The sequence below is a fragment of the Thermobia domestica genome, chromosome 16, assembly GCF_964235325.1.
Source record: "Thermobia domestica chromosome 16, izTheDome1.hap1.1, whole genome shotgun sequence".
Classification (NCBI taxonomy): domain Eukaryota; kingdom Metazoa; phylum Arthropoda; class Insecta; order Zygentoma; family Lepismatidae; genus Thermobia; species Thermobia domestica.
In genome coordinates, this window is record NC_137469.1 from 43,029,441 (window position 1) to 43,046,381 (window position 16,941).

A 16,941-nucleotide genomic window follows, 5' to 3' on the forward strand; every position below is an offset into this window, starting at 1 on the left:
ATATTTATGAAGTTGAAAATCAATAATGTGGAGCATCAGAGGGCACGGTTGTCTTCAACATTGGGAGGCGGGCAGATTTGAGGCTTGTTCTGGGGGACATCAATTTCATCTCACTTTCCTTAGTGGCACTAGTCCATAAATCATCACATTTCTCCCCAAAAACACATTTCAAATCGGATTATTGGGGGGGACAGTCTCCCAGTTCCAAGGTTGGGAGGACATGTCCCCTCATCCCCCCGGGATTTGAGCCAGTGCTTTCCAGGGACGAAAACACATAAAATTTCGGAATTGTAGCCGTGAGCATTTCTTAAGTTACAAATTAAACGAACGTTTCTGCATGCCGGTTTCAGCTAAAACTTTTCACACTTCTTGTATCAAAAATACTGGCTGGAACATTGCCTAAGAAGAAATTGTATCATGAGGGACGTCATAGAGGAAAGAGAGGCAGAGGGCGAAGAAGACTACAATTAATGGATGATATAAAAACAGAAAGATCATACGTGAAGACGAAGAGGTTAGCAGAGGATCGTGGAACATGGAAGCTTCTCAGCTGCTGCAAGTAACCTGGCAGTAAGGGAGAATACCTATGATGATGATGATGTATCAAAAATGGTCGGTGTTCACAACGGCATAACAAGAACTTAGTTCGAAGGCAAAATTTTAGAACCCTATATCCTTCCTGGTTAAGCCATCATTCCCTCATTCAAGAATGCATATTTTCTATTATGGAAAAAAGAAGACAAAAGAAAAAAATCATTCAAAATTACCTTAAACTGCATTTTCATGAGGGACAATTTTCAAAACTTTCAGGGGGAAGACCACCAAACTCCACGCTGAGCCTGAGTGTTATTTTTGTAACCGTAAGAGCACTCCACTGCTTTTTAAAACCTGGTGCCCAATAATTTTCAACAATAATAATATAATCACTATTAATAGGGGAGACGAAAACGTATAACTTGGGATATAGGCTTCGGCTGATCGAGAAGTGGACATATCATATTACCTTTTATAGGAAAGGTATTAACGATTTTCCTAGGTTTATGAGACGGGCTTATAAGCAATCAGACAGCAAATGAATTATTACTACTACAAGACTTTATTGTATGTGATATTAACGCCTTGTAGTAGCTGTACTAATCCATCCTTACCAAGATCGAACAATGGTTGTCAAGGCTCAGAGACGCAAAGGACGCCATTAACATATGGGCAGCGCTCATAGAAATTTAATTAGTTAATTATTTTATTTCAACACAATAGGCATGATGCCTAATTACAATGTATGTCAACAGAAATTCTGAATAACATCAATTAATTGTAGTCGCAGAGATAAACAATGTTCCTTTGGAGTGAAAGAAAAACGGGTGACATCACCAAATAGAAACTCAATATTTCAAATACTGGGTTGCACATCATTGGCTTTAACACTAACCAAACTGAATTCCCACGTGGCTGTATGGTTATCGTACGCACCTTCTGCGTGGGAGACCTAGGTTCGATTCCCCGGTGGGAATAATTCCATGTTAAGCTCCAAGTTCATCCATCACGTAGCCTCGGTACTAAACTGCGCTAAACTTCAAATCAACCAACTACTCAATCGATAACCAATCAGAGAAAGAGATTTATTTCGGAAAAATATATCTACATCACAGTACAGCTTGTCAGCTCTTAGAGAAAAGATTAGTATATACTTAGTGTTGAACTATTACAAAACGCCTCTCAATAAATTACATTACACGTGCCAGTAGAGGACAGCAACAGATGCACCTTCTTCTTTTTGAGATGCACTTAATAAATTGGATGTTGTAGTTCGTAGCGATTGGTCTGAAAATAGCTGGAGACATATAAAACCAATGGTATTGAGTTCAAATGAATCAATCGAACCATAGTGTGACTGATTGAAAGACCTCGTCCTTTTGTAAATCAGGTCCTGATTATCTTTAGATGAGCAGTAGTCTCTCGTAAAACATACTTTATCTATCATAAAGCTTATGGTAAACCAACGCTGATTAAAAAAAAACTCAGTGTTTGAACATGATTTGGACATTTTTAGCAACGACATTTGGCAATTGTTTAACATGTGCAAAAGTGTCCGGAAGTGTTTTACCAGTAAACAAAATGTCAAGAATGCTTCCTAACAGGAGTTAATAGGGCTGCTGAAAAAGTGTTCAAAATATACTTGTTCTTCCGGCGTATACCCAATGACAATACAGGCACAAGAACTAGTGTTGAGATACCTTACACATTGATCGGTACAAATCGTTTCTATGCTTGTACACTCATTGTATGTATCAAAAAGTTCATGTACCGTAAGTTTTGAACACACTTAAGGAAGTTTATATTAATCAGTATTATACTAACCGCAGGGAATCGTGAATCTTAGACTCTAGAACTGCTTTGAATCAGACGTGATACATCGGAAGAATTCGGAACGATTCGTGGAGCTGCCTTCCGAGCGCACACTTGAGGAAACTTCAAATAACAGAATTACATCAACAATGTTGCCGTGACATGAAAATAGCACTTAAAGAACTATAAAACTAAAACTAACATTTATTCAAATTAAACGGTAAGCAGTGGCGGATCTAGGCCGGGGGGGCCTAGGCCCCCCATTTTTTGGGTGACAAAAATAATTTAAGCTATTATGTATATACTTTGAAAGTTTATAGTAAACTCATCATATACTTATCATAATCTGGGTTCTGGCTGCACCCCCCTCCAGTTTTTACCTTGTAGATCCGCCTTTGACGGTAACAATAATAATAACAAAAATAGAAAACAACGACAACAACAATAACAATAAAACGAAACTTAGCTGCAATCTGACAACACTGTTCAGTGAGGAAAATTTCTCTGTATAGCGCTAGAGACAACACTGACCAAATTTCGTGGATGGGGATTTTCGACCGGGACACACCTTCGCGTTCTATTTGATGCTGAATTGGTAGAAGTCAAGCTTCACGACGCAGTGTGATTACTATAGGATACGTTTTAGACCATTTTTTGTCCACCTATAGAACACTCAGATCATTTTTGGACATGTTAAATAATGACCATAAAGTCGTTTTATTTCTTTAAATAAATATCAAAACACTGATTTATGTTTTGCTGTGCATGGGAAGCGGTTTGAACTCTGTTTATAGTCTCAAACTCGCTTGAGGCAATATTCATGGAGCTCTTCCTTTCCAATGCATAAAGGAAAGCCATTGTTAAAATGGGAAGATGACGTTTATAGGCGTAGCCAGATTCATGGAAGATAGAATTATCAATAAGCATGTTTCTATCCAATTACATAAAGCATTATTTACTATTAATGTGGCCACTAGGTTACGGTTGTGGCTGTATAGTCTCCAAATGTTGTTGCTAAAATATCTCGTCTCGGAACAGCTCTGTGCCATTACGAAAATCCCGTTTGTTCTCGTCCCGTGGGCAACTCTAGTTACAATAATATGTGGTTTATCTGATGCCGCTTTGGGCGTTCCGAAAATTATTACTTCAAGCACTAAATTTATGTATTAACATTATTTATGTGGATGTATATTTTAAATGTACAGTCTTAATTTGTTACAATATGCCTGTACGAGTAGTATCGAAGACATAATTCTGTGTTAATGACAATTTACAAACTATTCGCAGTTAATACATAATAATGATGCGTTGGCACTTTCGGAGTTTAGTTTCCCTTCTCAGAATCGAGGCTGTATGACACGTGTATCTACAGCTTAACGTGGGATCGATCATGAGAACTTTTAGAGAGGATAGAAGCCTGGTCTGTCGTACCACAGTTAAGCTCCTTGTTGAAACCCACATGGTTAAATCTATATTTGTATCTCCCTCAGTGTGCTACAATATAAATCAAAATTGGTAATGTCTAAAGTATTCACGTAGCTATCTCAGTCCTAATCCTACGTCACTCATTTGTAAGTGTCTGCTCTTTGACGTAGGAACATACTTTCACAATCAGACAAATACCATAGAGATGTACGCAGAGCAAAGGAAGGTAGAGGTTAATTAGGAGAATAGAATAAACAATCCTTAGCAGTGTACGGGTATCCGTGTATCCATGAGTAATGCATCTGCAAAATCATCGATTATGCTATCGATGTTCTTGTTTGCTCTCCATAACAGCTCATTCTCATCGCCGGATTTTCTGCCTGCTCTTTTTCTCTCGGTTTATCATATTTAGAAAGGAAGCAGGAATCTGTGGCCTTTACAGAACATTGAATTAGAAATGACTGTTTCAACACTTTTGTAAAAGTACCAAAATATGTTACAAACATTAGCTTACAATGGGAAAAAATACCAGAAACATGATACAAACATTAACTCACAGTGGAAAAATACGAAAACATATTACATATATTATTTTAAATTAAAAAAGAATACCGAAATATGTTACAAACACTAGCTTAGAAAGACAAATACCAAAACATGTTACAAATATTAGTTTAAAGTAGAAAAATACCAAAATATGTTTCTAATACTAGTTCAGAGTAGCAAAATAACAATACATGTTACAAACACTAGCTTAGAGTAGAAAACTATCAAAATAGGTTACAAACATTAGCTTTAAATGGAAAAATACCAAATTGCATTACAAACATTAGCTTACAATGAAAGGAATGCCAAAACATTACTACAAACATTTTGAAAAGTACCAAAACATGTTACAAGTACTAGTTTAAAGTGAAAAATGCCAAAATATGTTACAAATACTAGCTTAGAATAGGCAAATACCAAAACATGTTACAAACATTAGTTTAAAGTAGAAAAATCAAAGTATGTTACAAATACTAGTTTAGAGTTGCAAAAATGCCAAAATGTGTTACAAACACTAGCTTAAAGTGAGAAAAATATGAAAATATGTTACAAACATTAGCTTTGGGTGGAAAAATACCAAAATGTGTCACAAACAATAGTTTAGAGCGGAAAAGTTCACAAAACATTTTACGAACATTAGCGTAGGGTTTCATTAATTTTGCGGTCTCCAGGGTTGGGTAGTGGCCACGCGTAGCGTAGTCGCTTACGCTGTCGTTTGTGGTGCAAGCGATGCTGGGTTCGATTCCCGGCGGGGACACTCAGTCGAAAGATATAAAAGTTTTTCCTGGCCAGCCATACTGACTGAAGTTTTCCTGGGTTTTTCTCTTTCACACCAGGCAAATGTCGGGATGGTATAGGTCTCCGGCTGCTTCCTTCCTTCCCTTTTCTCGGATAATGTGATCGCCGAGAGACGTCATCCTTCATAAGTGACGGGCTAACATGGCCATAGATGCCGAAAGCCCAGAAATCTGACTCCTATTCCTAATCAAGGGGTAGGTATGGGACGTCTATATGGATGTTGTTCGTATCACAGTAAAAACTCCATTCTTAGAGTGCACTTCACAACTAAAATGAGCCCTCGTATCACTATACTACTACTCTTTCTCTTCTAAAATTTATTTATTCATATAATGTATTTTTTTCCTATCAGCACATGGTGCGAAAGACATAGAATATGAAAACAGAACTATTAAAAATCTTGTAACTTAAGTAAGATCTAAATATACTTTTCAATTTTGCACGCTAGATAAGTCTAAGTATGAAGAAAATATGGTTGACGTGTCAAAGTACATATTTCAGACAGAACTATTAACGTCCACATGGCTTTAGATCTTCATCTAATAACTAACTGTTCAGAGATCTTGGCAACGTTATTTGGCATCTCGTTTCAACAGTGTAACGCCTCATCATCACATCATCCTCCTCATCAACAACATCCCGTTCCCATAATCAGTTACGCAGTTTAGAGAGAACATCTGTGACATTAAAAGCCTTTTTGGAAAGGAAAAGTTTGCGTTAGTTTCTATCTTGTAGAGTGGAACAGTATGCTTATGTGTTGCTGAGGTTGCTACAATTCACAGAGCCAAAATGCGTGGGGAGTTTTTGAAAGCCACAAAAGTACTTTAGAAATGACTCTTTAGGAGAAAGAGAAAGAGAAAGAGATAGAGAGAGAGAGAGAGAGAGAGAGAGAGAGAGAGAGAGAGAGAGAGAAAGGTATTCTGTGGTAACAGCATGCAGTAACAGAACTATGACCAAATTTCTTACTGATTTATGAGCAAGAACACACACTAACAGTACAAGGATGTAACTTTTTTTCCCCCTTCCAAAGTCTAAACGTACTCACTACCACATATTGTGATAAACTTTTCAGTATTCTCATCCGTGTGTTGTATGGTAATATATTTTCTTCATGATTTATCTGCAACGATGAGTTCTGCTTGCTGGCTTATTCACGTTGCTTCTTCTTCTAGGTCTTTGAAGCACATCCAGGCAAATGCAATGAAAACTTTAAAAGCCCCTTTTACCCTCATCATATTTTTTTTCGTCCGCTCCGCCTACTTTCGGGATTCTCGTTGTTATACATAAATTACAATTCTTGAGACAGGAAAGGCTTTCGTATAGTAGAAGGAACTGACTCTCTTGGAAGTGAGGCAAAGGCAAGTGATGCTTATACTTATATATATATATAAAGGTTTGAGAATTTTCTGTACACTTGGATTTCGTACGATACATTCACCAAATCCTCTTCAACGTTCTAAGTAACTAATGATTGAATTATGATTATGAAAGGGCCTTTTTTTGTCTTTAAGGTTGCCAAATATCGGAAATGGAATTTCTTTATAAAATTTAACAATTTCCCGTTGAAAGCAATAACTTAAAAGATAAATATAGACACAAAACTTTTAGTAGTGGTTCCGTCTAATATTGTTCCTATGTGATGTATTATTTCACATTCTCTTCATAAACCAGACAATTGTCAGTAACTTTTGTGTACAAACACAGGTTAAAGACATTGACAAAACTTGCTGAATATAAGTGGTATGGTTGTGATTGTTAGCAGTATGGGTGTCACTGTTAGGATAATCTGTGTCACTATTACAAGTGCAAGTGTCACTGTTAGGCATATGTGTATCACTGTTATTAGTATTCATGCCACTATTAGGAGAATGCGCGTCACTATTAGGAGTATGTTTGTCACTAGTAGGAATACATGTGTCACTATTAGAAGCATGTCACTATTAAGAGTACGCGTGTCACTATTAGAAGTATTCAGTTACTATTAGAAGTACATGTGTTACCATTATGAATATGCGTATCACTATTAGGAGTATGTGTATGACTATTAGGAGTATATGTGTCACTATTAGTAGTATACGTGTCACTATTAGAAGTACATGTGTCACTGTAAGAGTATGTGTGTTACTATTAGCAGTACGGTATGTGTGTTACTATAGGAAGTATGAGTGTTACAATTTGAAGTATGTGTGTCACTATTAGGAGTGCATGTGTCACTATTAGAACTATACATGTCAGTATTAGGAACATGCGTGTCACTGTTAGGTGTAGATATGTGTATTACCGTTGAGAGCAGACAATAAAAATAATCTTGTACACATTCAACAGTGTATTTTTTTTACATATGCAGTTCATTAAAAAAAACCTTTTCTACCAAAGGAATAAATACTGTATCAATTTTAATTGAAAATGACATCGACATGATTCTTGATTTCCAGAATAAATTGTGGTGAACGAAAAAGACAGAAAAGCATTCCCATTCTCTGCCAAGTTCAAGCTGCGATGTATCGGAGATGTCGTGGAAAGTTGAGTTTGCTGTTCAGATGAATCCCAAGATATTTGGTGCTTGTGACTTACGCAAGTGTTTGGTTCCTAAAGTTAGATGAACCGATAGTGGAGTTCAACGCTTTGAGAAAACAACCATTGAAGGGTTCTCTGGATTAATGCGGATCCGGCAGTATTCGGTCCAGTCTTCAACACGGTTTAGATGACGTTGAATCCACAAATTGACATATGTGATGTTCCTGCTGGAGGCGAAAATTGTCGGGTCATCAGCAGAAGTGGTCATGTAGGTTTCTGGAGTTGTGAGGAAGTCGGCTGTGTATAAGTTTAAAGAAGCGGCGAGAGACATGAACCTTGTGGTACTTCAGCTGCTATCGGGAAGGTGGTTGAGAATGCAGACTAATATTGATTATAAAGGATTGTAACGTGACATTTCCGTGAAATTTATACAAGTTCTATCCCACAACCTTAGAAAAGGCGCCCAATGCTTGTAGTCCTAGTTTATTTCTTCCCACCAAAAATAATTTTCTCCTCTCGGCGCATTTTATGAAAGCATAATAAATTTCAAATTATGGCGATTTTAAAATTTCTACCTACGTATATTTATTTTCGGTTATTAAATCTCGTCTTATTTTATTGTTAAAGTGATGTACCTCTGGTTTCACACAAATTTTGTTTTCTAATAACATTTATGTTTGAAAGCAGACTCTCTCACACAAATAATCAACTTTCATAGATGTTCTTATTCCACTTTTATAATATTATGAACATTGGTATTATTCTGGGAAATAAAATCAGTAATACGAAACCTACTATATTCCTTTGTTCTAGAAGGAACACACACATACATCTATTTCGAATATTACACACAAATGTCCTACATGATAGAGATTTTTTTTTACAAAAAGAAGAAATATACATTTCTATCTTATTTTAATGTATGAGCACTTACATTATTACAAACTTCAAAACAAACTTTCGATTTAGCTATATATAGTTGTAGCTAACTCCATATACATCAAAAGAAAGTGTAAGTGACTATAAATAATCTAAAAAAAAAAAGCTGTACATACGTACAGACAGTTTCGCTTTCTTTCAGACACACAAAAGAAAAAGTCGTAGTGTGTGTGTGTGTGTGTGTGTGTGTGTGTGTGTGTTTTCTATTGGAGTTTCGTTTTGCATTTCTTTCCTTCCCGTTTCGTTATTATACCTCCTGTTTTTATCATATTGAGGAAGATGGTGTGGGTGTAGACTTAAGGGGAAAATAAAACCCCTTCATGTGGTAAACGTTCTATGATTCTGATGTGAATTTGAGAGAAGAACAAGGCGAAAAAGGGACTACATTTTGTTAGTATATATATATATATATATATATATATATATATATATATATATATATATATATATATATATATATAGGGAGAGAGAGAAAGTTTTGTTTACTTCATTTCATGTAATGTTTGTGGCAAGGAGAAAAAATTAGGATCCCGTCCGTTTCTTTATGCTTTTCCAATAATACGCTTTATAACTTGAAGGCATATATAATATATATATATATATATATATATATATATATATATATATATATATATATATATATATATATATATATATATATATATATATATATATATATATACATATATACAACAAGGAATACACTGTAGAAACATGTCTATATACAAGAAGTATAGAAAAAAGAAAACTGTGGGGTTTATTTATTTTTCCACTCCTACACCCCCACCCCAAACATTTACTTTACACACATCTCACACCACGAAATGTTTTCCTTATATATTTTGTATCTTTTATTGCAGTATCGAGGGATAGGGAAGGAGGAGGTTACTGGGGTTTCAAATTATTTTGAAGACGTCAGTGTGTGTTGTGGGGTGACTATACTTGTAAGAAAAAAAATTTAAAAAATAAATAAAAAAGAAAAGAAAAGACGTTTGATTTTGGGTATTGTCGTACTAGATGGGCGCCTAGTCGCCGAGGAAAGACAACAGTGTGACTTCTGTGCACTAGATGAAGGATTTGGCAATACGTTAGAAGAAGAAGAATACTGAACAAACATATACAAATATATATACACATTCACACAAACACAATCGCTAAACAAATAGAATCTTACGAGAAGATATTTCTAGACTTATTTACAGTAAAAATATGCCGGTTTCCACCTGTGTTTCTACATTTCTTTCAAGTTTCGCTAGTTGTCCAAGAATTCAATCTTCTTTCTAGCTTTTTCTTTCTTGAAACAAAAGAAAGTCTCGAATGGACGGGGAAAACAAAACAAAACAAAAAAATACAAAGAAGCAAAGCTTCTTGAAGAAAAACCAAACAGCAAATTGCATAACTGTTCGATATTGTTTAGTATATAGTGCTCACAAAATGTCTCGAATTCCGTAGCCAATAAAACAATAGACAGAACAAATTGTTTAAATTTATTACGTTTCGAAAAAAATATGTTATATACGAAAAACACTGGTATATACATATAAATTTCATAAGTGTTTGCTATATATATATATATATATGTAACTCCTGGGACAAATAAATCTTGAAGAGCCTGATGTAAAAAAAAGTGACCTTTTATATGTTATTTCGATCATTTTTCCTTTACGCTCGATATTTTTGAATACTCTGTTTTACACATAATGTAGTATCATTCAATAATGTTCTTATTTTCATATGGGTTAAGGCCATACACAAGGGTAGATATTATTTAAAAAATGAAATGTTTCCAAGGATCTCCATAGTGGAGAATTCAAAGCTATACGTAAGAGCCAGAGACTCACAAATTAATAGATAATTATTCAAACTATAGAGGAGTTTTCAAACATCTTTCAAGAGGAGAATTTGAAATTATTTGTTGGGTAACGTATGAGTCGAAGGAGCAGTGTGGCATAGGTGTCCAAACTCGCGAGCCCGACGCTCGTGAGCTCGGCACTCACGCTTAACCGGGCTCGCGCTCAATAATTGAGCGCGAGCTCGAGTGAGCCCGAGCCCCAATGAAATAATTGAGCGTGAGCTCGAGCCCCAATGAAATTAGTGAGCGCGAGCCACAGTGAGGCGCGAACCCAATCGAGAGAAGTGATAGCGAGCCAGAGTGATCGCGAGCCAGTTAGAGAAATGAGCGCGAGTACGAATGAACGCGAGCCCTGTTCAGAGAAGTGATCGCGAGCCCAGTTGGGAGAAGTGATCGCGAGCTCAAGTGAGCGCGAGCCCAGTTCAGAGAAGTGATCGCGAGCCCGAGTGAGCGCGAGCCCAGTTGGAAGAAGTGATCGCGAGCTCAGTTGAGAGAAGTGAGCGCGAGCCCAGTTGAGACAGGTGAGCGCGAGCCCAGTGGAAAATGGCCATCTATGGTATGTAGAGCCGTAACAATCGGCGACATAACGCACCGGGGCCCCAGAAAAGAAGGGCTGTTGAAGTTTATATGACTTATCACCGAATATTTAAAATATCCTGTTATTCATTTAATGTATGTTAGATTTGTACATTATATAAATTTCAGATTGGTAGCAAACTTGTTTTCGATCCCATTGTAGAAATTCAACTATTTTTCAAGAACTTAAAAACATTAATGTTAAAAACATTAGAGTAGCTCGAATTGTACATACATAATATCTTGCAGAAAGTCAACTTAAGATGGCCTTTGATTGCAGAATTGCAAAAGAATAAGTGAAACAATGGCGAAACAGATAATCGATATATCATTACGATAATTATGGAAAACTTTATGTGCAACATATCTTTTTAGTAGGTGATCTAGTAGGATGATTTGTTTTGTTTCAATAATGTTATACTAATCGTGTATGGCTCCTAGCTATTGACTCAACAAGGGGCCTCGGATTGAAATGGTCCACCAGAACGAAACGAGGTACCACATATACGGTGTAAATCAATTCATGACAACCCGTTGATATGGCTTCGTACAAAGAGATGAAGCTTAAACGGTTACATTTTCAAATTAACTCACTGATTGGGGGACCCACAAATAAACTAGAGATCCGATAGGATTTTTTTTATGGAACGACACAGAAAACGCAGATACTAGATATACAGGGTGTTTCAAAACAACACCGACAACATCTGGGAGGTGATTCCTGACACCAAGGTAAGACAAAAAGTATAGACCAATCTGGGTGCAGAAATCTCTCACTTCGGAGATATAGACTACCGAAAACATGAAAAAAAAAAGAACTTTAAAGGTCTATAGCTCCAAAACTATGGGATCTACCGTAGTCGGGTCAAGACTTCACTGAGGAACTAGAATGATCCCTATCGAAATAACCAAGTTTCAGAATTCTGCGGTACTTCCGCAACAACTTTTATAGAGGTAGTTCGTGAGTACTTCAAATTATATGGAGGTAGCCAAACTCACTCTATACAAATTGTTGCTTGAGTGAGTTAGAATTCTGAAACATGAAATTTTGGATACAACACATATTAGTTCGTAAGTGAAGTCTTGACCCGACTACAGTAGGTCCCATAGTTTAGCAGCTCTGGACCTTTCAAGTTAATTTTTTCATGTTTTCGGCAGCCTATAACTCCGAGAGGAAGCATTTGTGCACCCAGGTTGGTCTATATTTTTTGTCTTATCTTGGTGTCAGGAATCACCTCCCAAACGTTCTCTGTGTTATTTTGAAACATCCTATATAAAGGAGTGTTTTTCTAAATATCTCCATATCGCAAATTTGAAGTTACTCTACCGTAACTTACGTACGAGCTTTAATCGAACCATATAACCAAACTACCAAAAGCATGGTTACTTACCTTTCGAAATGTACGTGAGTACCTAGGGTACAAACTTTCTATTACTAATTTTGTTTAAATATTTTATGTACTTTTTTTTCATTGACAAAAGAAAATTGTTTAATCGTGATGATATCAGATGGAGGTAAAAGCGTATATGTACATTTCTCTTAAAACAGAAGGTAAACGTTTTTTTTTTCTATGATTCTGTTATTTGATCAAATAATAAGGGACAAAAAAATTGTGTTTTCTTTTTATTAAGAAATTAAATAACTTCTTCATTTCAAAATGCTTCTTTTTTTCTCCCATTTATTTGTCTTTCTTTTTCTTCTTTTGTCATTCGTTAAACAAAGAAAGAATCTTACCTAATTTAACACACTAACGAAGTCGTTTCTTTTACTACATTTTCTTTTTTCACTTGTTTCACTTTCCTTATTCTTCATATGTATTTCTTTTACCTACAGTGCGAACGTTGAAGTCAAGATACATATTTTGTAAATGTGAAAACAAATATCAAATTTGATACACTAAAACCCGGGGCCGCGGTGGCTCAGTGGTAGAGTGTTCACCTCTGGTGCTTGAGGTCCTGGGTTCGATCCCAGCCCTCGCCAAGTGAACCTTGTGGTGGTCAAACACCGTGTGCGTGGGTTTTCTCGGGGTTCTCCCACTTTCTTCATTCCACCATTTCATTCATTACTCATCATCACCGTCTCCTTTAGCCTAACCGGCATAACCGTGGGACGCAAAACTCAAAGATTTCATTTCATTTTAATTTACGTATATATGTTGGACACCTGATCCAGAGTTGCCAACATTTCTGTAGAAAAAATCGGGACGGGACACTCGATGTTGGAGCTCCGTTCCTAACCCCTATCCCACGGAGACGACTACACATACAGCGAATCGTTGAAAACAATGTAAATAATCAGCTAAGTAACACGAACCTAAATAAATGCGGCATATTATTTTCTTATTTTCCCACCCACTGCTCATTTCTAGGTATAAGCAATATAATGCAACAAATTCAAACCAAACCAACTGCAACTTACTTAATATAAACAAAGTTTAGATAGAAAACTATATATATAGACTTTGTTAAATTGATTCTATACATAAAACTGTGCATGTAAAAGAATAGGTTATTCCTTTGTAAAAATAGCCCAGTAAAATATTAATTAACTTTGAAAATCGATAAATCGGGACAATATGTGTCCCGACGAGTGTCCGGTCCGGACAGGAACAAATAAGTCAGAAATCGGTACAGTCCCGACAGAATCGGGACTGTTTGAAACCATGACCTGATCATCCGACAATACACCTGATTACCTTCCTTTCTTAGATATTCTTGCAAAATATCTTTTGCTGTTGTTAGTTTTAGAAGATCAACTGATCCAAGGCAGTGTTTGTCGTTTGTGGGAAATTTCATAGGTAAATTAAGCAAAAGGAGAAAAAGAGATTTTTTTTTTGATAAAACGTGAAAATTTAGGAACTATCTCGCGCTGACTAATTGGCCAATATAAAAACTTAAATTTTACTTCTTTCTCCAAAAAGGAAACAATACAATAACAATAGTTTGTGTGTGTATGTGTGTGTTTGTTCAAAGTAGCATAATTTGCACCCATTGTGGGCTAGGTATATTTGTGTGTGTTTTTATAAAGAAACAATGAAGGAAAAAGAAGAAAAATATAGAAGCAAAAAGCAAATGAATAAAGCAAATATGGTTAGCACTTCCTTTAATATAGCTAAACTAATCGTAATCATATCACGTCTGTCATAGGAATTGGACACTTAACTAACTAGCGAAAATTTGATAAGAAAAGGGAAAATTTTGAGTCAGTGGAGGGAATATTTCTTAAGGACACTTGCCCATTAACAACTGCTTCTCCAATCGTAAAGGAAGCAGTCTTATTATATGTCTATCATTTTTTATGTCTTTTATTGGCGTTTGTCCTTCAAAACTTGTCCTTTAAAACCCATATTTATAATATAACGAATGATGCTTATCGAATGTTAGATTTTATCATAAGAAGTACAAAAAAATATCCATGATTTATCAGTTATTAAAATATTATATAATTCAATAGTTCGAAGCAAATTAGAGTATGCGTCAATAGTATGGTCACCAAGTTGTAAGTTACAAAAAAAATTAAATTGAAGCAATACAAAAGAAATTTTTAAGATACTTATATTTCAAAAAATTTTCTGTTTCATCATATCAGAGAAAAATTTCGTATATGTGGTTATTAAAGGAATTTCACTATGTCAAATTAACAAACAGAAGGATTGTACCCCAGCAAATGTTCCTATATAAAATTATCAATTGATTAATTGATGATAGTACGTTTTTTGGAAAGAATATGCTTTAACGCTACCCTATGTAAATTAAGAAATAGGAATCTTTAGGTAAATAAAATACCCAAAACAGTGGGATATAAAAATTCACCATTATTTGCAATGTGTGAAGCATACAACAAATTAGTAAAAATATGTAATTTAGATATTAGTTGTAAAGCGAAAAATTATTGTAATTTGGTGGAAACTTATGTAAATTTGGAGTATATGTAAACCCCTGTCTGTAAATTGTAGCACATAACAGTAGGAGGTAATGGTAATAGGTCACGAAACATGAATACTTATGTATGTTGGCATTCTTGTGTGTGTTTGTATTTTTTTATTTTTGTGTTTCTTTCTATTTTTTTGTATTTTTCTGATTATAGTATTTGTTTTAGATTGATAACATAGATGTAATATTTTATGTAAGACTCCTGTAATTGGGATTCTCCTGTTGGAGTCAGCGGATTTAAATAAATAAATATGAATCATTGACGACGCTAAAGGGGGCAAAGGGGCCGGAGCCCTCCGTATCATTCATTCGCCCTTCCGGACTGTCCCTCCAGACATGTTGCATTGTAATGTAGTGCAAACAATATAAAACTATTATTTTCGGATCACAAAAATGTAATTCTGACCCAGAAAAGTGTTTCTGCCACTTCGCTTCTGTCACTCCTCAAAAAATTAAGCTGACGACATTACGGGTATGTAAAGATGTCTTTCAATTCACATTGATTTAACACTGCAAGAAATTTGGTAGTATAGTTCAGAGAGATTTACTTTGAAGATCATGTCAGTTAACCACGAAAAGTTATTTATGCTCTTTAATAATTGACTTCATTTCGCAATAAATACGAACAATGGTAACTGCTACGAGTGTGTATGAAATGTCGTCCAATTCCCCATCCGCAACCCACTTCAAGCTATTGCGCCTGCGCAATATTAAACTTTGTAATGTGTCAGCTTACTGTGCGCCACTCTGTATTAACCTATAAGTAGATAGCTTTTGTTTTTTCGTCACATGTTGGATACCTTTACCCAGGCTTGTATCCAGGGGGGTCTAGGGGGCCGCCCTACCCTAAATTTTTGCGGGTTCCCTCTAAAATTTTCACGGTAGGCTTGCAAATGAACTATTATATAGTGATGAACTATAATATGGTTGGATCGGGCCCCCCCTAACTTCACCCGGGTCCCCCCTACATTTTTGGGCTGGCTACCGGTCTGCCTTTCCCCTCTAGGGAACTTGCAGACAATTTATAATCCAAGACGAAAAATATGTAAGAATCAACAAAGAATATTTTAGCATTTCACTAGCAGAATTCACGTTCTTCGTATGGATACAGTGAAAAATCTTTAAGTTTTACATCCCACGGTTATGCCGGTTTGGCTAAAGGAGACGGTGATTATGAGAAATGAATGAAACGGTGGAATGAAGAAAGTGGGAAGAAACGGGAGAACCCCGAGAAAACCCACGAGCACGGTGTTTGTCCACCACAAAGTCCATACGGCGCGAGCTGGGATCGAATCAGGGACTCCAAGCATCGGAGGTAAACGCTCTACCACTGAGCCACCGCGTCCCCTATGGATACAGTGAGTTTTATTTTGGACATAAAGGGCTTAATTTGGATTTAAACTGCATCGAAAGTGTATATGTTTGTCTCAGGGACCCAGGAAACTATGAATTCGACAGTAATATCGGTCATTGTCGATCATTTTTATACATCTCCTGCCTCCCCTTCCCCGAAGCTGCACCGTCAAAGTGAAATTATAAAATACATCCCAGGCCCGAACCTAATCTATGTTGAAAATTTGATCGAGATCGGTCTCGTCGTTCAAAAGTTATGTTATTTATTTTTATATATTTCCCCCTTCTCCCTCCCATAGGTTATACCGTCAAAGTGAAATGATAAAAATCATCTAAGGCCCGTCTATGTTAAAAATTTGATCGAGATTGATTGGGTGGCTCTGAGGTACGAAGTCACAAACATAGACTTCGTTTACTTTCATTTAGATAAGTAGGTAGTTAGTACATTGAAATTTCATTTAGATAAGTAGGTAGTTAGTAGGTAGATCGTAATATACAAATATTAACAGGTTGATTTATTTAATATACTATTCAAGTACATTGAAAATGTACATACTACAATCTGAAATACATTTTGCCATAAAGAAATTCATTTTCAGTAAGTCGGCAACTTGTCTAAGCTTGCCAATTTTTAATGGAACCGGTAATGGGGAAAT